The following is a 25,286-nucleotide window of genomic DNA, read 5'->3' as shown; positions in this document are numbered from 1 at the left end:
AATTTTTATTTTTAGGTTATTGAGGAACCACCATGCTGTTTTCCAGGGTAGCTGCAAATGTTTGCATTCCCACCAACAGTGCACAAGGGTTCATTTTTCTCCACATCCTCACCAACACTTGCTGTTTCTTGTGTTTTTTATTTTAGCCATTCTGACGGGTTTGAGGTGATATCTCATTGTGATTTCGATTTGCAGTTCTGTGATGATGAGTGATGTATGGCATCTTTTCATTTGTCTTTTGGCCATCTGTATGTCTTCTTTGGAGAAATATCTGTTCATGTGTTCTACCCTTTTTTAATTGGAGTATTTGCTTTTTTGGTGTTGAGTTGTATAAGTTCTTTATATATTTTGGATAATAACTCCTTTTTGGATCTATCATTTGCAAATATCTTGCCCATTCAGTAGTTGTCTTTTTGTTTTGCTGATGGTTTCTTTTGCTGTGCATAAGGTATTTATTTTGATGTACTCCCAATAGTTTATTTTGGCTTTTCTTTCCCTTGCTTCAGGAAACACATCTAGAAAAATGTTGTATGGCCAGTGTCAGAGAAATTGCTGGCTGTGCGCTCTTCTAGGATTTTTATGATTTCAGGTCTCACGTTTAGGTCTTTAATCCATTTGAGTTTATTTTTGTGTGTGGTGTAAGAAAGTGATCCAGTTTTATTCTTTTGCATGTTGTTGTCCTGCTTTCACAACACCATTTGTTGAAACTGCCTTATTTCTGGGTTCTCTATTCTATTGCATTGGTCTATGTGTCTATTTTTGTGCAGTACCATACAGTTTTGATTACTACAGCTTTGTAGTATATCTTGAAAGCTGGGATTGTGGTACCTCCAGTTTTGTTCTTGTTTTTCAACATTGCTTTGGTTATTTGGGGTCTTTTGCGTTTCTATACAAATTTCAGGATTATTTATTTATTCCTAGGCATTTTATTATTTTTCATGCAATTATAAACGGGATTGTTCTCTTAATTTCCCTTTTTGCTCCTTATTTGTGCATAGAAATGCAACAAACTTCTGTATATTAATTTTGTATCCTGCAATCTTATGTGTTCATTTATCAATTCTGGTAGTTTTTTGGTGGAGTCTTTGGAGTTTTCTGTATATAGAGTCATGTCATCTCCAAATAGTGAAGGTTTTACTTCTTCCTTGCCAATTTGGATGCTTTTATTTCTTTTTCTTTTCTCGATGCTATTGCTAGGACTTCCAGAACTATATTCAATAAGAGCGGTGGGAGTGGGCTTGTTTTGTTCCTAATCTTAAGGGAAAATCTCTCAGTTTCTCCCCTTTAGGTATGATGTTAACTGTGGGTTTTTCATATATAGTCTTAATTATGCTGAGATATGTTCCTTCTAATCCTACTTTGTTGGAGGTTTTTACATGAATTGATGTTGCACTTTGTCAAATGCTTTTTTCTGCATTGATTGAAATGATCAATATGGTTTTTATCCTTTCTCTTTTTGTTGTGATGTATCATGTTGATTAATTGTGAATATTGAGTCTAACTTGTATTCCAAGAATAAATCTCACTTGATTATGGTGAATGATTTTTTAAATGCATTTCTGGATTAAGTTCACTAATGTTTTGTTGAGGATTTTGCATCTATGTTCATCAGAGATATTGGCCAGTAGTTCATGTTTTTTGTATGTTTATCTGGTTTTGGTATCAGGGTAATGCTGGACTCATAGAATGAATTTGAAAACTTACCTTCCTCTTCTATTTTTTAGGAATAATTTGAGAATAGGTATTAACCCTTCTTTAAATATTTGGTGGAATTTACCTGTTAAGTGGTCTGGTACAGGATGTTTTGGGGGATGTTTGGTAGAATCTACCTGTGAAGCCATGTGGTTCTGGATTTTTGTTTGTTGGGGGTTTTTTGATTACTGATTCAATTTCATTGCTGGTAATTTATCTGCACAAATTTTCTATTTCTTCCTGTTTCAGTTTTGTAAAGTTATATGTTTTCAGGAATCTATCCATTTCTTCTAAGTTGTCCGATTTTTGACATATAATTTTTCATAATGTTTTGTTATAGTCCTTATATTTCCGTGGTGTTCATTGTTATTTCTCTTCTTTCATTTCTTATTTTGTTTATTTGAGTCCTCTCTCTCTTGTTTTTGTTTTGGTGAGTCTAGGTAAAGGCTTATCAATTTTATTGATCATTTCAAAGAACCAACCCCTGGTTTCATTGATCTTCTCTATTGTGTTTTTTTGGTTTCTATTTCTTTTATTTCTGCTCCAATCTTTTATTTCCTGCCATCTTCTTGTTTGGGGTTTTGTTTGTTGTTGTTTTTCTAGCTCCTTTAGGTGTAGATTAGGTTGTTTGAGATTTTTCTTGCTTCTTTAGATAGGCCTATATTGCTATAATCTTCCCTCTTAGAAGAGCTTTTGCTGCATCTCCAAGTTTTAGACCATTGTGTTTTCATTTGCATTGGTCTTCATGTATTTTTTTGTTGTTGTTTCCTCTTTAATTTCTTGGATGACAATTCATTGTTTAGTATAATATTATTTAACTTCCATATATCTGTGTTCTTTCCAGACTTTTTTCTTGTGATTGATTTCTAGTTTCATAGCATTATGGTCAGAAAAGGTGCATGGTATGACTTCAATATTTTTCAATCTGTTTTGTGGCCTAATATGTGATCTATTTTGGAGAATGTCCCATGTGACCTTGAAAGAATATGTATTCTGCTATTTAGGATGAAATATTCTGAATATATCTGTTAGATCCATCTGGTCCAAGGTAACATTGAAAGCCACACTGTTTCCTTGTTGATTTTCTCTTTGGATGATCTATCCATTGATCTGGGTGGGGTTTAAAGTCCCCTACTACTATTATATAGTATAGATTACTTCCTTTATGTTTGTTATAAACCGTTTTATGTATCTGGGTGCTCTCTCATGTTGGGCGCATAAATATTTACAACTGTTATAACTTTCTTTTGGATTGTTCTCTTTATGATTATATAGTGTCTTTCTTTGTCTTTTGTTAAAGTTCATTTTGTATAATGTAAGTATTTCTACCCCAGGTTTATTTTCACTTCCACTTGCATGAGAAATGCTTTCCCATCCCTTCACTTTCAATCTGCAGTGTCTTTAGGTTGGAAATGAATCTCTTGTAGGCAGCATATAGTTAGGTCTTACTTTTTTATTCATTTAGTCATCCTATGTCTTTTGATTGCATTTAGTCCATTACATTCAATTATAGTTAGGTATATACTTACTGCCATTTTGTTATTTGTTTTATGATTTTCTTTTTGTAGTTCTCGGTTTCTTTCTTCTCTTGCTTTCTTCTTGCACAGTTTGTTGGCTTTCCTTGGTGATATACTTGGATTCCTTTCTCTTTATTTTTTTGCATTTCTATTACCAATTTTTGATTTGTGATTATCACTAGGTTTATATATAACATCTTATGGATATAGCAGCCTATGTTAAGTTGATGGTTGCTTAAGTTTGAATCCATTCTAAAAGTACTAAATTTTTACTTCTTTGCCCCTCCCCATGTGTTAAATATATGGTGTCATACATTATTCTTTTATTTTGTGAGCCCATTGACTGATTTTTATAGATATACTTCATTTAATTGCTTTTGTGCTTGCTATTTTTCTTACTCCTGCTTATGGTGTCTCCTTTCCACTCAGAGTCCCTTTTAACATTTCATATAAAGCTGGTTTAGTGGTGATGAATTCCTTTAACTTTTGTTTGTCTGAGAAACTCTTTATCTTTCCTATTCTGAATGATAGCCCTGCTAGATAGAGTATTCTTGGTTGCAGGTTTTTTTTTTTTTTTCCTTTGAGTTTCAGCACTTTATCATGCCACTCCCTTCTAGTCTGCAAAGTTTCTGCTGAAAAATCAGCTAATCGTCCTATGGTGTTTCCCTTGTAACTGTTTTCTTTTCTCTTGCTACTTTTAAATTTCTCTGTTTATCACTACTTTTTGCCATTTTAATTACTATGTGTCTTGGTATGGACTTCCTTGGGTTGATTTTGTTGGGAGCTCTCTGTGCCTTCTGCATCTGGATCTCTGTTTTTCCCCCAGATTAGGAAAATTTTCAACTATTATTTCTTCAAATAAATTTTCTGCCCCCTTTTATCTCTCTTCTCCTTCTGTAATCCCTATAATGCAAATGTTGTTACATTTGATGGTGTTGCTGAGTTCCCTTAATCTATTTTCATTTTTTATTATTCTTTTTCTGTCTCCTGTTCAGCTTGTTTGTTTTCCATTACTCTATCTTCCTAGGTTACTCATCTGTTTTTCCACATCCTCTTGTTTACTATTTATTTCATTAGGTGTATTTTTAATTTCAGTTATTGAGTTATTTATCTCTGATTGGCTCTCTTTTATGTTTTCTATCTCTTTGTTGAGAGTCTCACTGAGATCTTTCACTCTTTTGTCAAGTACAGTGAGTATATTTATGACCATTACTTTAAGTTCTATATTAGGCATATTCTTTATCTCCATTTCATTTAACTCTCTTGTGATTTTATCCTGTTTTTATTCACTTGGGACATATTCCTTGGTCTCCTCATTTTGTCTCTCTGGGTCTGTTCCTATGTGTTAGGTAAATCAGCTCTGTCTCCTGCTCTTGAAAATAGTGGCTTTATGAAATAGAGGTCCTGTAGTTCCCTGCAGTGCAATATCCCCTGTTCACCAGAATCTCACACTTCAGGGTGTCTCCTGTGCCCTATTGCTGTGGCTGACCTGTGTTTGCCTTCAGTTCAATAATCTACAATGGCTCTTTTTATCTGTTGTTACCAGGGTTTGGTTTCTGTGCTGTTAGTGGGACAGTCTGGGGCTGCCTTGGGCTTGAGTTGGGTCAGAACAGGCATTGGCCAGAACTGACATCGCACTGAACGCCGGGAGCTCTCCCTGTGTTGTACCTTGAAAAGCTTTTGTGAGTGGGCGGGGCCTGCAGTCAGACCAGATGTCTGCTCCAGCCCATTGTTGGGGCCACAATACAGTCAAAATGGGGTGTGTGGTTATCCTCTCTTTCCCCCAGGACAGGAGTCATATTGGAATGGTGCTGGCCCCTGTTGTAACTGCTTGCACACTGCCAGGCTTGTGGAACCACTTTATATTGGGTGTGTTGGAACTCTCTTGTGCTTTTGGGTGTGTCCTGCCAAGGGTGTGTTGGAGGGGGCAAGTCCACAGAAGAATACACTGATGGAAGGCACCATGCGTTAACAAGATTTGAGCTGGTCTGTTGTAGGAAGGGACCTGTAGCTGCTTTGGAGAACTCTTTCTGAGGTTAGGTTGGAGGGGATGGGTCCATAGAACAGCGCAGCGGCAGGGCATGCTGTTAGCAAGCAAGGTAGAAAGTTTTTGCACTGTGCTGTTCCCACAGATGTCCATGTATCTAGCCTGGGGGATGGAAGAGGGAAATGGCACCCTCCTTTGTTCTTGGAGAAGTCTCCCAATGATCCCTGCCCCTCCAACACATAGTCTAAGATGAGTAAACAAATCTCCCTCCTGTATACTGCTGCCTCTATGCTGTATCTCAGTGGGGCTATTTGTTTTGCTGTCTCTCTAAAGGCAGGATTCAGTTTCCTAAAGGCCTTCCCAGAACCAAGCTTGCTGATTTTTAAAGTTCTAGGTGTTAAGTCCCACTGATTGTAAGAACTTGTGATGTGAAGCCACTCTGTCTTTTAATCCCTGGACGTTACGGGGATTCATCTTCCCAATACAGGTATTCCTGGAGTGGGGTCCCAGTGTGGTGTCTGTTCATCTTCTTTCTCTGTGCCTGTGGTGTCCCTCCTCCCTTGTATATTCTCACAGTCCAGCTTGGTTCCCAACCACTACCTCCACCCTTTTTACTCTTCTTAATATGGCTTCTTCTCTACATTTAGCTGTCAAGTCTGTTCTTCCAGTTTTGAGGTCATTTTCTGGGTTATTTACACTAATGTGGGTGTTATCTAGGTGTATCTGTGGACAAAGTAAGTAAGCGTAGGATCCTTCTACTCTGACATCTTCCCCAGAAGTCCTGGAAGCCATATGTTTCTATGAAAGACATGACTTTCCACTGAACTCCAGTAACGGGAACAATAAGTGGTGTCACTCAAGTGTGCATCTTCTACATGGCTACAGAAGGTGGCATGATCTCTTACAACCCAAAGTACTGCAGTATGCTAATAATAATCCTACCTCCAGACTTTCCTCCAGGCTTTTCTCACTGCCTGGAATGCTTTAGCTCCCCTTTCATTCCCACACTCCACGAGGAAGGCATAACTAGTGCTCAACAATATACAGCTTTCCATTCCTTCCTCAGTATCCCAGCTCATTGCAGTTAGAAAGGGCTGTGAACTCATTCAGGTCAATGGTCTGTTAACAGTGGAGAAAAGCATTGCATAACATTCCCCTTTGCTCTTTCCTTTTGGTGGAGAATATGGCAGTCGTGTGTGGAGATAGGGGCCCTGTGATGGACTTGAGTCACCAAAAGAGTATAGTTGCTCCAGAGAAAAGACTCTGTATAAGCAAGAAATGCTTTAAATGTTAAGCCACTATGATTTGGGGGCTGCTTGTTACCACAGCTTAAGCCTTGCCCATCCTGAGTAATATACACCATTTACACCCAACCCCACCCTAAATCTACTTCCTACATCCTTGACCTCCACCTCCCCACCCATCTGTTTGACAGGTTTCTTGTCAATCTTCATATCATGACTCATCTGTTCCTCAGAGTAGCCTAATAGTCATCCCTTCTTAAGTAGGTGTCACCCTTGCTACCCTCTATTATTGAGCCCTGTTTTTTCTTTAAAATGATTCCCTCTCATAATTTATAATTACATATTTACAAATATGTCCATTTGGTTTTTTCCTTGTCTCCACCACTTATCTGTAACATACAAGGAATCTATAAGATCATCTAAGTTTCACTTACCAAAAAAAAAAAAAAAAAAGATAAACCAGGGCTTAGAACATCACTAGGTCTTAAAATAGTGTATTATTTCTTTAATGAACGAACATTGGTCCATCAAAAGAACTACATATAAGTAGAAGGAAGTTTATTGTTCCATAATATAGACAATAGCATTAGGAGAAAGACAAATTCCACTGGACTAATTGCTAGGCTAGAGATCTGCACAGACTTGACTACAAAAGTTTTGTACACAGAAGAAACTCAAGGGCATAAAAAATTCACATCTAAGGAAAATCAGCAAAGTCTTGGAAAAGAACTGAAAACCAGAATTACTATTATACTCTGCCATTCTGGTAATCCTGTCCAGAAGCACCAGTGGTCCTTCACAGCAGGAAGGAGTGGGGACAGGGTCATGTAGAAGGCTCTTGATCTGATAGGAGCTAGGACTAGACAATACATTAAGTAAAAACAGCAAATATAAATACCTAAGTCCTATACCAGACATTTAACATTTTCTATTTATCCTGCACCCAACTGTCTACACACACACCTTCCTCATAGCATCTCCCCTTGGAGATTCAAGTGGTGTGTAGTCTTAGTGGGAGGGTATCAAGTGCCACCTCTCACTACCATTTCCAACTTCAGAAGGGGAAGCATTTCCTTCATTCCTTCCTTCACTAGCTCCCTGGTATACCCTAACACCAGGCAAGCAAACAGCACCCCTAGGACTGCAAATCCCAGTGGGTGAGGAATACAAAGGAAGAGGGCACAAGCAGAGGCCAAACTCACTGCAGCAGCACTCAAGGCCCAAGAACCAGGCAGCTCCTGAGTTGAAACCTTGGTTAACTAAGGTCCTGATGCCGGAGATGCCCCACATCTTGTCATTTTCTCATATTCTTACAGCCCCAGATATCCTGCCAGTGAATTCTTCTTTGGCTTAAGATATTTAGGGTTGGTCTTTGTTGCAGGCAACCAAGAACTCAGACCAAGGCAGCTATATGCAGTTGAGTTGTACATTGTAAAAGAGAACCCAGCAAAAGAAACTATGGTGGCTGAAATCTAGCCTGTGCTTCACTTGTCAAACTTGTGGGGCTACACTCTGCTGAAGAAAGGGGTGGCATTTTCCAATTTCCATAGTGACATTTATAGGTGGACAGTGGCCCTGCCCCTGACTAATAAACCCCCATTTTTCAGTTGTAAAACAGAGGCCTAGAGATTAAGTCATTGACATATACACTATGATTACAATAATGCACTGATACTACATTGGGCTATTCTGCCTTTCTCTCTACCTATAGATTGTACCACGTATTTATTCCTTCAGGAAAAAATGTGAAAGAACAAGGAATGTTAGTGTACAGTCCATCCTTCTATAATTGCACCAACCTATTTACATTCAAGTATTAAAAGGTTGGAATTTTAACTTAAAATATATTTAGGGGTGCCTGGGTTACTCATTTGGTTGAAAGTCCAACTCTTGATTTCAGCTCAGGTCATAATTGCAGGGTCGTCAAAGAGTGGAGCCTGCTTAAGATTCTCTCTCTCCCTCTTCCTCTGCCCCTCCCTCCCACATGTGCTAATATGTAAATTAATTAATTTACAAATATCTAACATTCTGTGCAATAATTTTTAAATTAACCCTTCATATTCACCACTGGCAGAAAATCTCAAAGAAGTCAAGAACTTTCCAAGTATCTTTAATTTCCTATAAACTAAATATTCCCAACTTGATAGACAGATATCGTGGAAAGGGAAAAATCTCAAATTGCACTGTCCAAAGCTCTAATTCTAATCTCTTCAATTTTCCCATGATAGTTTTTACATTTCCCACATGTGTTTTTCCCCCAACTTCGATTACAAATCTATCTGGAGGGTATGTGGGCTAGTATGTATACTGGGCCTGGTATGTAAATGGAATTTATTGTTAACAAGGAAATCAAAGCATCACCAGTTCTTCCATTAGGAACCTAACAGTTATGTGTCCTTTCCTTTACCATCTTAAATCCTGCAGTCTTCTTTTCATGTTACTTTAAGATGCTGATCAAACCTTTTGGTCTTACTTCTCCTCCCCATAAAAGAAAATTAGATTTGTTTTCAGTTTTAATCCTGATAAAAGAAAGTGAATGAGCTCTGTTTTCATTACTGTATAGTCATTTCATCAACCACTGAAAGGAATCACTAAAAGTAATCAGCGAGTAAAGTCACTAGCACTCCACAGAGGGCCAGTGCAATAGTACTTCAGCAGATCAAAATGAAGACTGGGAAAAAGATGGCAGTGCTTCACAGTTCTAAGAGGTCCAGCGTGGCTTCTTAGGAAGCTGCCTCTAAGCAAGAAGGGAGAAGATGATCAAAGGAAGGAAATTATCTTTATTATGTAACAGGTCTCCTGATACTAAGCTTGTTAAAAGAGCTAAAAGTTTTGTTTGGGCGTTAGGGTCACATTCTCTCAATGAAGTGACTCATGTTTTGGACTTTGAGACAAAGAGCCTAAACTTTCACGGGTCCTGTTCTTCTCTAGCAATTTGTGTTGTCATATCCAATAAAGAATTGCAGAATCTTTCACAGACATAGATACCAGTTGGGATTAACTGGTTGTAAATGACAGAAACCAACTTTGCTTAAGTGAAAAGGGACTTTAATGGAAGTAAGTTAAGAGAATCCAAGATGATGCTTAAGTGCCAAGCTTGAAAAAGAATCCAAGATGCTCGGGAGGGGAGATGGTCTCAGAAGCAGAAATGAATTCTGACAGTTTTCCCCATCTTTTTATCTCTCTGCTTGAGACAGCAAGTCCCAGAGAAAACAGTTTAATTGACTTAAAATTGGCCATATGCTTTCATCCTTTTGGTTAGGGCTGAACAGGGAACCTTAACTTTTGGCCTCATGAAGACCGCAGAAAAATGAAAGTGGATGGGGGTGGTGCGGAGATGGTGGTGTTCATTACCCATAAGGATATCTGGATATTGTTATCAACATAAGGGGCAATGTATTGTGGGTCGCTGAGTTGCAACCAATGTCCACTACGGTGTTAAAACAGAAATTGTTTTAATCCTAAAGGCCAGGAACCATCTATTCAACTTACATTAACACTGTATAGGGCACATATAGATTTTGTATGTAAGCTAACAGCTTACTTTCAATAAATATACAGTACCTGATATATGGTGGCTGCTCAATGTTTTTTAGAATAAATGAATTTCTTCTTCAATGTTATTTGTTCTTATCCTTTCCTTTATGCCATTTATATTTCCTACTATTTAACAAATATTCCTTGTTCTAGATTGATGAAGTAGAACCCCCAAAAGAGAAAGTTAAAAGCAGTAGAAAGAGTACTGGAGTAGAGAATCTTCTTGCTTTTGCCCTATGTGACCTTGGGGACAGGTCATAACTGCTTTGGGTTTATTTTTTCAACTGCAAAATGAGGTGGTAGAGGTAGATGCTCTTTAAGAATATATCCACTTCTATAAATCTAACATCATGATCACAAATATATAGATGACAAAGACTCAGCAAATTTAGAAAAAAAAAATGTTTATAATTTTCACAGTATGTAGTGGTTTTACCCTGAATCTGGACAAAAAGCAAAACCTAACTTACCTGGTAGTACTTAGGAGAAATTGCCAATATCATAGAAAATCTAGATCACTGTTATCAAACTTTAAAGAAAGGCAGCCACATCGATTTTTTCAAATGAAATCTTACATTGAATCCCAATTTCTAACACAAATAAAGGTCAAAAAGCTTCAAATGAAACAAAGAGGGATGTGTGGACCCCATCTTTGCACATTCATCCACAAGCTCCCTAGGAATACTATTAGACATTACTCATCAAATTCCCAAATATTTTGACTTTTCTGTACCTTGAGATTACCAATTTCATTCAGACAAGAAAAATTAAGGAATAAACTTTACATGGAAAAGTACATAAGCTCTCTTTCGATGGCTTTAAAAAAAGAGACAATTTTTAGTCTATCAACAATTTTAACTTGAAAAACAAAATAAAATCTAACAGCAGTTAATCCCCTATGCTACTGTCAATTAGTAATATATAGACTGAGACTATTTTATCAGTGAAAACTTAGCCACCAAAAGTTTTACTAAGCTTATTTAACAAACTAAACTGAAACTATAAAGAAACCTCTCATATATAAATCAATAGCACTTAAAACTTAGCTGATAATTTTTACACATTATAGCAAGACACCTTTGTAAGATTTTTTTTCCTGCAGTCCTGCTTCAGAGGAAAGATACATGTCTCCAAAGCCAAATTTAGTGTATCTATATGCTCTGTTCTTAATCACCAAAGGGGAAATTACTGAAAAATATTAAATGACATAAACACAAATTGTCAACTTTGTGGTTAATGATAGTGACCTTCTTAGCCCTAGCAAAAAGAAGCTATTGCTCTTCTCATAAAATCTGTCCATTCCTCTACTTGGAGATATTACCGTCAAAATCATGAAGACCTATTCTATTAACTTGGACCACACGTTTCTATACATACAATACCATGAGTCTTTGAGTATGAGATGTGCAAAGTTCAAACATCCTAATTTATCTTTACTTATTTATACTAATGTATACAAAAGCAAATCATTTTACCTTAAGGATTACTCTTGAAAATACAAACAAGATTCATGTGATTGGTTTATTGACTAGCTATTGAACAATGGTGTCATATTTTGGTCAAATCAAGAGTTATGAAGATTTTTTTGCAAGACATTCACTGCAGGCAACAACAAAAAAAGTGTATTTCACAATCACTGGTGACCCTACTGACCTCTTCTGGCAGGATACAAGGTTTGAATTGTCCAGGTACAACCAATGAGATGACATGACTTATTACACGGATTTGTGCCTTATAACCAAGAAGGCAGAAGTCCTCCTTGGTTTTTGTTTTTTTGTTTGCTTTAAAAAAACAAACAAACAAAAACAGTCTCTACTCTATTTCCTGGTCTATACTGGCTCTGCCAATCCTTCTGAAGTCCAGACCCGTGAGGAGATGAGGGCAAGCATTCCAGGGACCAACCTGTGGAAAGACCACTGGTGTGTTCAAGCATTTGAGTATAATGCTTTCTGCTTAGTGATTTAGCTTTAATTTACTCTTCAGAAGTCACCAAAATAAGACATTACTGAAAACCAAGTGATGTACCTGAAATAGGCAGAAGCCAATCATACTGGGCTTTATAAATAGCAGTTTTAGGCTGCCTTAAGGAGCACCCGAGAGCAGCATTTCAAGAAAGGGGTGACGTGACCTAAACTTTAACAAGATCCCTGTTTTTTACAGAAAAAAAACTGTAGGGTAGAAAAAAATAAAAGTAGGAAACTAGTTAGGTGACCACTGCAGTCAATCCTAGTGCATGATGGCAATGGTTTAGATTAAGATGCTAGTAAGTTGTAGTAGATAGATTCTGAATTTATCAGTTGTTTCTGGATACAAGTAACCAAATACCCAACTTAAGATTTCTGACATACGGACAATTGTATGCTTATTTTACAGGAAGCTTAGGGCCAGAGCAGCCTCAATATTATCAAAGAAGTGTATTCTTCCAGACTTTCTAATCATCTTAAGCCTTAGAGTGGAATAGTTGTTAGATGACTGCTACTAACAATTGAGACTATATGCTCCTTATTTATACCTAGAGGGAGATGCTTACTTTATGTGGCTATTTCAAAAGCCAGGATTTGTCCCTGCCAGATGCCCCTAGCCCTGTTCATTGACCCTTATTTCTTTAAGCCTACCCATCCCTCATCCATTCATTTGTATGAGAGATGGAGTTAAAACTGACTAAAGATCAAGCAGAGCCCTCCCTAACTGGGAATGGGGTTGACTTGCCTTGAGTCACATGGCTTATGTGAAAAGAGGATGGATACTTAAGGGAAAAAATGATTATTTGTTAGAAAAGAGGAAGGGGGGAACAGATGCTGGGTAAACAACAAGCAGTGATATCAACGACATGGGATATGCTTTGAAGGTGGAGTTGACAAGGCTTGCCAATAAATTAAATACTAAGAAGATTCAAGAGCAGTTCTTATAGTGTTGGATTCAGCAACTGGGAAGGAGGTGGGGTATTTACTGAGATGGGAGAGACTGGAGGAAAGATCACGTTTGAGAATAAGTCTTTGTTTTCACTCACTGAACTTTAAGATATCCATTGGATACTGGGGAGGTGATCAAGTTGTTAGTGGATATAAAAGTTTGCAATTTCAAGGAGAGGGCAAGACTGAAAATAGAGAATGAAATCACACATACAGAGTTTGTTTTTTTTGTTTTTTGTTTTTTTTTTTTATGCAACTGAGACTGAATGAAATTACTAAAGAGATTGTAGTACGGATAGAGCAAGAAGTAGATGCAGGACAGAATCTAGATGCATGCCAAGATTTAGAGGTGGAATACAACCAGAGTCACTAAGGCAGCTAGACAACTCAAGTCTAACTCCCCAGCACAATATGTGTGGGTAGCCAGAGAATAGTGCAAATTTTGGCTCTCTGCCAAAAGGTACAGGGCAGATCACGGTATTTCATAAAAAGGCATTATTAACACCTTACAGTCTTTCAAAAGACAGTTGTTGGCTCACTATCATCGTTCTCTTAAACATTTAGTGGAAATAGGCTAAAGAGACATGGCATCCAATGGCAACAATTCTGATCCAAGGCCTGATGAAAAGTGCTGACCATTATTACATCTACAATTTGAATTCAAAACTATCTCAAATGGAATTAAGTGATTATGGAACATGAGGAAGGAAAAATGAAAACCCTGGATTCTCGTATTTATCTGACACCTATTCACTTCCTTATTTTCTCTGAGGCTGTTTTCTATTTGACAGAATGTTTACAATAGACAGGCCCTTCCTGCCTGCTTTGGCAGGGCTATTGTGACTACTGTGAAGTCCAAAAGTTCAAGAAGTCTATTAACTGTAAAATCCCATAAAAACAATTTTCTTCAGCTGCTTGACTAGTCTCACTTTTTGCATTGATGGCTTCATCATCCTGATGCCAAACACCAATTTCCAGGCACTCAATCCTTAACAGAAGAAAACGCCTGAATTTTGAAATTTCATTAAGGACAAAACACTACATAACTAGTGATAACCCATTAAAGCCTCTCCCCAATTCCTGTAAGTTTTCAAAATCATACCTTGCACCAATTTAAAGTCATGAGGTGGTCATCCCTCGGGGTAATTATCTGACACTGTCAAGGTGACCACTGATATACGGTCTAAAGATAGTCACCTACTAGAGTACTGAGAATATACACATTGAAGTATTCATGCACATGCCTCAAAAATAGCATGATTTCCTGTTCTACACTACAGGATTACAAAAATATAAGATGCCTTTATACTTTCCAAAGTTCTTTTTACTCTTTATCTGACCACCTGTAAGGTAGGCAAGGCAGAATTATGCTTGTCTTAGGAGAAGAAAACTTACTTAGGTTCAAAATCATCTTGAGGCATATTTCAGGAACCCAACTCTATTTTGGTGTCAATACTACATCAGGTTACAGAAATTTTACACTTTAAATTACTCAACAGTTCTGAAAATTCTCCTTCTAAATAAGTAACACATACGAGTTTGAAAATATTACTAATAAAAATTGTACATTAGCTTCATTCTAAGTCTTTTTTTTTTTTTTAATTTTTTTTTCAACGTTTATTTATTTTTGGGACAGAGAGAGACAGAGCATGAACAGGGGAGGGGCAGAGAGAGAGGGAGACACAGAATCGGAAACAGGCTCCAGGCTCTGAGCCATCAGCCCAGAGCCTGACGCGGGGCTCGAACTCACGGACCGCGAGATCGTGACCTGGCTGAAGTCAGACGCTTAACCGACTGCGCCACCGAGGCGCCCCACCTTCATTCTAAGTCTTAACAGAATCTTTTACCAACTAAATTGTATCTCTCACTCACAAAAGTAGATGTGGCAACAACAATCATCTTGCAGAAACTTAATTACATTCAATGGATCTACTATGTAGTACCTGAGAATATGCCTGTTAACAAAGTATCTTGATCCTACTTCCCCAATTTTTAAAAAAAATTGTTTTAATGTTTTATTTATTTTTAAGACAGAGAGACAGAGCATGAGTGGGGATGGGGCAGAGAGAGAGACACAGAATCTGAAGCAGGCACCTGGCTCTGAGCTGTCAGCACAGAGCCCAACGTGGGGCTCAAACTCACGAACTGTGAGATCATGACCTCAGCCGAAGTCAGACGCTCAAGTGACTGAGCCACTCAGGTGCCCCCATACTTCCCCAATTTTGACACAGGACACTGTTCTTAGAACTGTGATCAAGCCGCTTGATTTTAAGTACTAATAATACTCTATCAACTTTTAATACTATTATTAATGGCTCAGGAGCTAATTACAGCAATTGAAAATGATTAATATTTTTAAAACATAGGTTTTGAAGGGTCACCTTAGAGATGTCAGCAAATGTTTCCTAAGCTTTCAAAATACAGATGAGATTAAGGTTAAATGTAACTTAAAAGAAGTAACCTTATAAATAAGATCGACATTAAATTGATGTGGTTAAATAAAAGTACTCAATTGGGGATCAGATGAATTTACTGTCTCTCTATAATAAAGTCTTAGAAAATCATAAAGAGGATGAGAAAATTAATGACTAGAAGCAAAAGATCAAGACTTCTGAACCAAATCAAGATTAGATCAAAACATTTATTTTGTGTGTTACAAAAACAAAAATAAATCCAAGCTGCTAATGAAATAAACATATTTCTTTTTTAAGTGTCCCATCCTGGGTTCTCCATCCTAGAATTTAATAAACAGTTCAAGTTTAGGTTGCTTCAATACTTCTGGATGCTATGAAGTCTCCATCTTATAACCATGTTTCTCTAGTTCAGCTCTATAAGAAAACACAAAACAACAAAATCACTAGACATTCTTTATGATAAAGAAACAAAGTTTTTACAAATAATACAATTAATAAAAACAATGAGCTAAGCCTAGGCACCAATTTAAAATACTACCAAATAGTTTTACTCCACTCCCTTAAAAGAAATCTGTATTAAGAAAACTGAATGTGAATCAACATAATGCTAATAAAATTCTGCTTTCCCATTAGTAAACTTGTATTTTAAATTCCTTAGTTTTCTGATAAGTCTATTGATAGAAAAATATGAGAGATTTGCTACTATTTTCCAAATTATCTTCTAAATACCATACAGATATCCTATCTGTAATAAATCTTTAAACAAATTTTAAGAATTATCAGCCATATGGCTAACATAAGACATTTGGTACCAAACTTTTAGGAATTTTATAATCATAATAGGTATCACTGTTATTTACACCTAAAGAATAAACAGACTGCTTCCCATATTGACATGTATCCATTGTGCTAACCAAGACAAATATTATCAATCAAATTTAAAGGTACATGTGAATTTTATGCATTAACTATATATAGGCAAAATATATATAACAAATAAGTTATAAAATATTAAGTAACACTTTACTTTTTAAATTTTAAATGTGGATAAAAACCTCAAAAATTTATATTATAAATATACATACTTCAAAAAGATACTTTTTATAATTTTAAGTAATTTATTCAATCACAAGTTTCAGTCACACTTCGAAAATATCAACTGCAAAAAAGTTTAGCCCTGTAATCAATTTCAGCTACTTAAACTACCACTCCAAATATCACCAATAATGTCTCTGCCACAATTCAATTTTATAGAAGTTCACAACAAAATTATTTCAGGGCCAACATATGACCAAACATTGTATAAGTGTACAGTTATTAACGATACAAATACTGATCTAAAGTCTATGAATAATATTAAAGCCAGAGATTACTAATATAAGACATTTTTGTCTTCTGCTCAGGTATAGAGGCTGGTGGTAAAATACCTGTTGAGGAGTCAAAAGATTAGCACAAAATGCTTCCCTTGCCCTCTGCCCCTTTTCAGGAAATTGAAGATTATGTGTTTTCTACTGAAAATGGAAATAACTTTAAAAGTTTCTTAAACAATAGTTTTCTGCTGCCTGTAACAGAATCGATGTAGATTATTCACTTTCTCTTAATAACAACAAAACATCCCTGAAATTCAGCTTACAGTTTAATTAACAAGTATACCAAGTCTGTCCAGGTTTGTGCCTGCCTTCCTGTCAGGAGATAGTGACTACACATTTATAAACTGTTTACAAACACAAAGGAGATTATGATACGTTTCTCTATTAGCTGAATTTTTAGAGAAGATGAAAAGTTTTTGCGAGAACTTAGGACATAAAAAAATGAAATGAAAGTAAGTTGAGGCCACCAAGTACAAAACACAAAATAACACAAACACACTAGCATCATCAGCCTGTTGAGTAAAAAAATCCAACAAGGAGATGAAAGAGGAAAGAAGTCCAGCACAACTGGAACATCATCACAGAACCCACATAGCGAATGTACACTATTTGATTTTTTTTTTTTTTTTTTTTTTGAGAGAGATACAGAGTGAACACAGCTGAGGAGGGGCAGAGAAAGGGGGAGACACAGAATCTAAAGCAGGCTCCAGGTTCTGAGCTGTCAGCACAGAGCCTGATGCGGGGCTCGAAATCATGAACCGCAAGATCATGAGCCGAGTCGAAGTTGGACACTCAACCAAGTCACCCAGGCACTCCTATGAATGTACACTATTTGAAACAAAAACGGCAGCATACCTTTTTCAACAAAACAAGAACAAGACAAGTAGCCACTGGTAGGTTTGAGAACTCCTCTTATTATCCAAGAAACGACTCTGCTATAGGAGGGTAGCTATATGTGACACAGCAAATCAAAAACGATATTGGCTTCTTGTATTTCTCATGTAACATGTGATGCAAGATTAGGAAAATCTCATAATCCTGCCTATTTCTACTAAATATGTCTCCAAGTAACTCCAAGAGGTAATTCTGTTTTGTGTTTCTGATACCTTTGTTTCTCTATAATGACTTTTGGTTACTTGGAGACACAGGTAACCTTTTTCTCTCTACTTCTACTTGTTAGTTGTAATTAGACTGAAGAGAAAAACATGGAAAGTGGAAAGCTAAATCCTTGCTAAGGCATGCAGCTAACAAAAGGCAGATCTGGAGTTGAAACCCAGGGAACCAGAAGGACTCTAGAAAATGTACTGCCTCTCCAAAGTTAAAGGGATTAAGACCTATATACAATATCAGTACACAGTAAAATATTTTCTTTACCATCGTTTATAATATTACATTAAACATCTATATGTTTAACAAAGACTGAGAAGACCATCTCTGCAGGAAACTTGTTAACCATGACAATTTTTTTAAAGCAAAGATAAAAATATTATCTGAGGCTCCAATGTCCAATACAGTAGTCTCATGTGGCTATGTATTAAATTAAAAACTCAGTTCACCAGCTGTGCTACATTTCATGTGCTCAATAGCCATATGTGGCTAGTGGCTTTTATATTGGATAGGGCAGCTTATAGAACATTTTTATCAGTACAGAAAGTTTTATTTTTTGGCACTGGTGATGTATCAATACCCATGCAGAAAAAACTCATGACTCAAACAGAAAAATAAAAAGAAAAATCTTATTCACTAATAAAAGTGTCAGGATTTATACTCTTAAGGAAATCCACAAACCTAAAGGCAGAACACAAGAGAACATAAGAGCACTGTGAAGGTGTATTATACAAACAACAAGCCACAAATAATATAGGAATAATGTTCTATTTCCAAACCAGTAAAAAGGCAAGAAGGAGTAATGACAAAAATTCCAATTACCAATATATTTACTACTAAAAGTCTCCTGATGATTGTATTTAATAATATCTTGATTTAATTTTTAAGAGAAAAGTGCTATGGTCTGACTTTGAAAGACAAAAAAGAAAAAAATTTTGGAGAAATTTGACTTTTTTGTGAATAACAAAGGAATAAAATTCATTTAGCTTCAACTTGAAAAATTTCTAGGTAACAGGAAAGAAAAAAACTGATATATGACTAAGAACTCAGAACGGGATCAACAGAGGTGGGAAGCCTGAAAATATTCTAACAGCATAATATGATTCTAATGAGGGAAGAAAGGAGGGAATGTGCTTTTTTTTTTTTAAAGGTAGCAGAGTGTTCTCTGATATTGCCTAGTTTTAAAACAATATAAACCAAAAATAAATGCAAATAGAAAAGTGGCAAGAATTTGTACACACAGAATTTAATCGCAGAATGGATCAAGAGCTATACAAAGAACAAAAAGTGCCTTGAAATCCATACATGAATAAACAAGAATGAGGACAGATCCATCCAATGCTTGGAATAGATGCAATATTAACAGATTTAGAGAAAAAGCAGAATTATTGTTCAACAGCTATTGTTCCTACCTTGCTCATAAAACTGCAACAGGAAAAACATCATTAACACAAAATTGAAAACTAAGACAGGTGAGATAACTCTAAACTGCATTAAAGTAGTTTAAAATTTCTAGGCTCTGCATAATTACATCTCAGGGTACTGAAAAAACAAAAAGATATAGTCAAAAAAACAGTCAGCCATTTTGAGAAATCATGAGGAACTGTAAAAGTATCAGACTAACAGTGAAAGGTAAATTGTGCTATTTCCAAAAAGAGGAGAAAGGTGATAGATACAATTGTTATTTAGTCTCCAGCAAAATACTAAAACATCTTCAGAATGTAGGGTTTTTGAGGCCATAAAAAAGGCAGTATAGAACAAAAGGTACTGCATCATTACTAAAAATTTAATTTATTATAAATCATCTTTCTTTTTGAACAAATATAGTAGACTAGAAAATTAGAAGACTGCAGAACCGCAAGACATTGATTTGAGCAAAGTATGTGACAGCTCACTTAGATAACTTTGTGGCCAAGACAGATACATATGGGTTGAATCAGAATAAAATTAGGGAGGAAAGAATGGTCTCTACAACAAATGGAACTGGTATTTATTACTGGATATTCACACGCAAAAGAATTAAGTTGGACCCTTATTTCAAGCCATCTACAAAAATTAATTCAAAATGGATCTTAAACCTAAATGTAAGATCTAAAATTCTAAAACTGTTAGAAGAAAACATAGGGATACATTTTCCTTGAATTTGGCAATAAATTCATAAAAAGTAGATAAACTGGACTTCATTAGAATTAAAAACTTTTGGGGGCACCTGGGTGGCTCAGTAGGTTAAGCACCCAACTTCGGCTCAGGTCATGATCTCATGGTTTGTGAGTTTGAGTCCTGGAGCCTGCTTCAGATTCTCTCTCTCTTTCTCTCTCTCTCTCTCTCTCTCTCTCTCTCTCTCTCTCTCTCTGCCCCTCCCCTGCTCATTTTTTGTCTCTGTCTCTCAATAATAAATAAATGCTAAGAAACCAAACAAACAAAATAATTAAAAACTTTTGTGCAAAGAACATGATGAGGAAACCCAAAAGACAAATAGGAGAAAGTATCTGTAAGTAATATGTCTGATAAGGGCTTAGTCCTCAGAATATATAAAGAACTCTGACAACTCAACAACAAAAAGACAACCCAACTTAAAAACGGGCAAAGGACTTGAACAGATTATTTCTCCAAAGAAGATATACAAATTGTCAACAAATATATGGAAAAAGGCTCATCATTAGTTATTAGGGAAATGCAAATCAAAACTACAAGATAAAGCCAGTCCACACCCACTAGGATAGCTATAATAAAAAAGATAAAAAAGTTTCAATGAGGGCATGGACAATTTAGAACCTTTCTACACTGCTGGTAATAATGTAAAATTGTGCAGCTGCAGTGGAAAACAGTTTGGCAGGTCCTCAAAAAGTTAAACAGAATTATATGACCCAGAGATTCCACTTCTAGGATTACATCCCAAAAACTGAAAATAGGTATTCAAACAAAAACCTGTACATGAATGCTCACAGTAGCAACTTACAGTAGTCAAAAGTTGGAAACCCAAATGTCCATCAACTGATGAATGGATAAACAAACTATGGCATATCCATACAATGGAACATTATTTAGCCATTAAAAGGAACGAAGTACTGATACATGCTACAGCATGGATGAAATGTGAGAATATTATGCTAACTCTAAGAAGTTAGACACACAAGATCACATATTACATGATTCCATTTTTATGACGTATCTAAAATAGACACATCTATAGGCAGAAAACAAATCAGCAGTCACCAGGAGCTGGGGGAAGAGAGGAACACAAAGCGATTGTTTAATAAGTATGGTGTTTCAGGGCACCTGAGTGGCTTAGTCGGTTGAGCATGACTCTTGATTTCATCTCAGGTCATGATCTCACGGTTCACGGGACTGAGCCTCATGTTGAGCCTGCTTGGGATTCTCTCTCTCTCTCTGTCCCTCCCCTGTTCATGTGCATGCCTGCTCTCTCTCTCTCTCTCTCTGTGTCTCAAAATAAATCAACAAACTTAAAATAGGTATGATGTTTTCTTTTGGGGTGATGGAAATGCTTCAGAATTACACACAGATGATGGCTGTACAACACTGTGAATATGCAAAATGCCACTGAAATGTACACTTTAAAATGATTAATGATATATGAATTTTACTTCAATCAATCATATTAGGTAAATTTGTACATGAATATGAAAAAGTACACTCATATCACCCCAATCTCCACTCCAGTTTGAGAATTACCAATCTATTAGGTCCTAACACTGTGATTCTAATTTCTGCTGAGTTATTCAATATTGGTGGAATATTAACGTTGACAGAATTAAACCTACAGAAATTAAAAATAGCAAATATGCTTCTATTTAACTACCTTTGTAAAGCAACTAGAATAAAAATTCTGCACAATTACACAAAGTATTCATGTTTAGAAACATAGGAGATGAAGGTAATAGGTTTTCCTTTTCATAATTCAAAAACATATTTCAAAGATTATCTTTTTTTAAAGATGTCAGCTATCATATGTAAGCTACATATTCCGTCCTTATAATTAATACTAAGCTATGTAAAAACTGGCTTAAAACTTACCGTAACTGATTGGAGAAGTCATCCTCTACATTGTCATCATCCCAATTATCCTCCCAGACATGTGCATCTTCATCCTCATCCAAACCAGCCCAGTCTAAAAACAGAAACAGACACTGTCAAAATACTTCTCATATGTTATTTCCATAAATACAAAAACTTCAGAAAGTTGTCCACTGAAGACTCTCACAATCCAAAACATCTAATATTTATAAAAACATCTAAATATAAATATATAAATATAAAAAATATATAAATATATAAATAATATATAATATATATAAATAGAAAATAAATATTTATATTTATACAATAATGGTAATCTTCCTCTTTAAATCTCAATTTATACTTACTGTCTTGTTCTCAATTCTTATATTGGCTGATAATCTAAAACAGAAGTTAATACAATACATTCTATTTGCCATGACAATTTAATATAATTTCAGGAGGATGTTTACTTTCCTGATTTTTCCTTGGGCTGATTTTTATAAGGTCTATTTTATAATCTTTCAAAACAGCACCAACACTGCTAAAGCAAGTTGAGTAGCAAGAAGATACCAGCCTGGAATTCAAAACTGCTAAACATAAAAAAAGGATAACTCATACATAAATGAAAAGTAAAAGAAATTGTTAAGTATCACTAACATGTAAGTATCATTAACATTTGCCTACTATTAATATAAAATCTTTATTTTTAAAGGAAGCACAAGTATAAATATGCTCAAAGAGTAATGCTGTAGCTTTTAGTTTTTCTCAATTTCCTTTTTTCTTCCTTCCCTTCTGGTTACAGGGGGATGGATTAGATTTTAGCTTTTATTTAGTATACTCAGAAAACATAGAAAACATGTATGTAAACTAACATCTCCTTCCCTATTACTTCAGACCTTCCCATTATCATTTCTTACCTATACAATGGCAATATTCTTCTATCAGGTCTTCTTCCTTCTACTCTCTTGGTCCTGATAAAAATCTAGTCTCCAGGGTAATAATATCATTATATATTCTTTTTTTTTTAATGACATCAAACCATCCCAGAAGCAAGAGAGTTTATGCATACTCTGCTTTCTTACTTAAGATGGACCACCTACTATAATCTTGACATAGCTTTAGGTTTGTTTTTATATTTAGCTTTAGGTTAGGTTTTTATATTTTTATCACAAAAAATTACGATTTTATATATTTGATTTAAAATATGTATTTTTAATTATCTAATTTTTTAAATTATCTAAATTTAAAACCACTGGACAATTCACTCGTGTTAGTCATATGGCTTGAGTACTCACTCACACACATTTCCTCAATGTGAAACTAACAGTGAAGAACAATCCACAAGCTCTTCATTTTTATTCAGCCCTAACTTTACTTCATGTTTTGAAATTGCTTAAAATTTCTATTCATCAAACATGCTGTTCCTCATCTCTTCGTCTTTTTGCCATCTTTCAAACCTACCACTCGCACTGACTTGTACTTAGTTAAAACACCTTAATTAGTTAAAATACCATTGCCCATTAAAAGGACTGATCTCAGATCTGGAATAAGGCAATTAATAGGTAAGTATGAGATTCCTTTTTATAATGCCTAGAAACATGTCAAAAGGTGCAAAAACTGGCTTAAAGGTGTTTCCACTGGCCAAATCTGGAATAACTTGATAATCACAAAGAATGACACACTGAATTAAATTTAAAAATACTTGCATTCATAGCAATATGTTGGGAGATGGACACTGGGGAGGAGATCCTCTTTACAATTCTCAGGTGTATAAATGAAGAAAGAATAACAGAATTAGAAAATCACCATTTTGCAACCCTCAGCACAATTTAGGCAAGGGTCAACAATGGATACTAAAACTGTTAAGTAAAAAACAGTTGGGACTACAGGATAGATTACATACTTCTTACGAGAGGAAAATGGAGAGATCTGGTAATCACAATGTTAACCAATGATGAAACTTAACATCACCAATAAATTGTGACAACTTGACATGTATCTCTTGATGTGATGCAGTGAGAAATAAACATCACCCATTCAGTACAGTACTCTCACTAAAAATGTTGACCCTTAATCTAATCATGAGGGATAATAAAAATAAACACAAGAAAATGTTAGCAACTGACAAAACTCAGGTATTTGTTGTTGTTTTAATTTCTATGTTTATTTATTTTTGAAAGAGAGAGAGAGACAGAACACAAGTAGGGAAGGGGCAGAGAGACAGAGGGAGACACAGTATCTGAAGCAGGCTCCAGGTACTGAGCCATCAGCACAGACCCGATGCGGGGCTCGAACTCACAAACCGTGAGATGATGACCTGAGCCAAAGTCAGACACTTAATCAACTGAGCCACCCAGGCACCCCATGTTGCTTTTTTTTTTTTTAATTGAAGCACAACTGGCATATTATAGCAGTTTGAGGTATGCAATATAATGATTCGATAATTGTACATTTTGTTGCAAAATGATAACCATGATAAGTTTAGTATACATGTATCTCCATACATAGTTACAAAATCTTATCTTGTGATAAGGACTTTTAAGCTCTACTCTCTTATAAACTTTTAAATATGCAATACAGTATTATTAACTGTAGGCACCATGCTAAACATTACATCCTATGACTTATTTATTTTATAACTGGAAGTCTGCACCTTTGACCCCTCACCCACTTTGTTCATCCCCCACCTTGTCCTCTTTTTTTATACTTTTCTGTAGGTTGAAAGTTTCAAAATTAAAAGGTGTGAAAGATAGTTTTAAAAAAAAATCAGTTTGGAATCATCTCTGGAAGCTTTCCCTATTCCCATTTCTCCTCCTTACCTTCAGACATTAGGTTCCCTCTTCTGTGTCTATTTCTATTATAGCACTTACATACTGTACAATCATAATTATCAATTTGTATGTCTTTGTTCATTACTAGTGTCTGAGCTCAAGACTAACAGCTATTTTATTTACCTTTGTATTCTTAAAAACAGTACCTAGCATTTGCACAACAAATGGCTATGAAAGATGAAACAAAACTCTAAATCAGGCCTTGTGTATTTTTGTATGACCCCCTCCCTTTCAAAAACAGTAATTATGAGTTACACTCTCTCTTAAGTATGTCCTAGCCATAAGCTTCACCATAGTAATTGCTTATTAGAAACATGGCTAAGAACATTTCAACTTGAAAAGAAAAGTAACTAAGTAACAAAAGGTATAATTTAGGCTTTCTTATATAATGTACATATAAATTTAAATCTATTCAACAATGGTTCATGATATGGGCATGGTATTATGTTGTGTCACTGACAAAAATTTTTAAATGCAGTATATGTCATCATCACGATTTAAGAATAGAAGTACATTTATTTACCTGGTCCCCCAAACCAGAAACTTAGGCGGCATCTTAGCTACTTTCTCCTCATTATGTCCCTTCCATTTCAACTCCCAATTATCTCCAGAGTTAAGTCTCCCCTTCCCTATTCTTACTGCCACTTGTTAGTTT

At 35.7% G+C, this 25,286-nt stretch overlaps 2 long non-coding RNA genes across 2 annotated transcripts in view; both read right to left on the bottom strand.

Annotated features, from left to right (window-relative positions):
* Window positions 1-10,364: 10,364 nt before the first annotated feature.
* LOC147583259 (uncharacterized) lies at window positions 10,365-15,678 on the bottom strand. The gene is made up of 2 exons (XR_015246943.1): window positions 14,706-15,678; window positions 10,365-14,461 (listed from the first exon to the last, which is right to left on the bottom strand). It is a non-coding gene; the product is annotated as an uncharacterized LOC147583259 (long non-coding RNA).
* The window catches only part of LOC112866924 (uncharacterized), a 24,256-nt gene continuing 14,644 nt past the window's right edge, over window positions 15,675-25,286 (bottom strand). The window contains exons 2-3 of the long non-coding RNA XR_015246939.1: window positions 21,816-21,909; window positions 15,675-15,717 (exon numbers count right to left, since the gene is read on the bottom strand). This is a non-coding gene — a long non-coding RNA (uncharacterized LOC112866924). The remainder of the gene's footprint in view (window positions 15,718-21,815; window positions 21,910-25,286) is intronic.

The sequence above is a fragment of the Puma concolor genome, chromosome A2 (assembly GCF_028749965.1).
Source record: "Puma concolor isolate L17-30 chromosome A2, mPumCon1.1.hap2, whole genome shotgun sequence".
NCBI lineage: Eukaryota > Metazoa > Chordata > Mammalia > Carnivora > Felidae > Puma > Puma concolor.
This window is presented reverse-complemented; position numbering and strand designations above follow the sequence as displayed.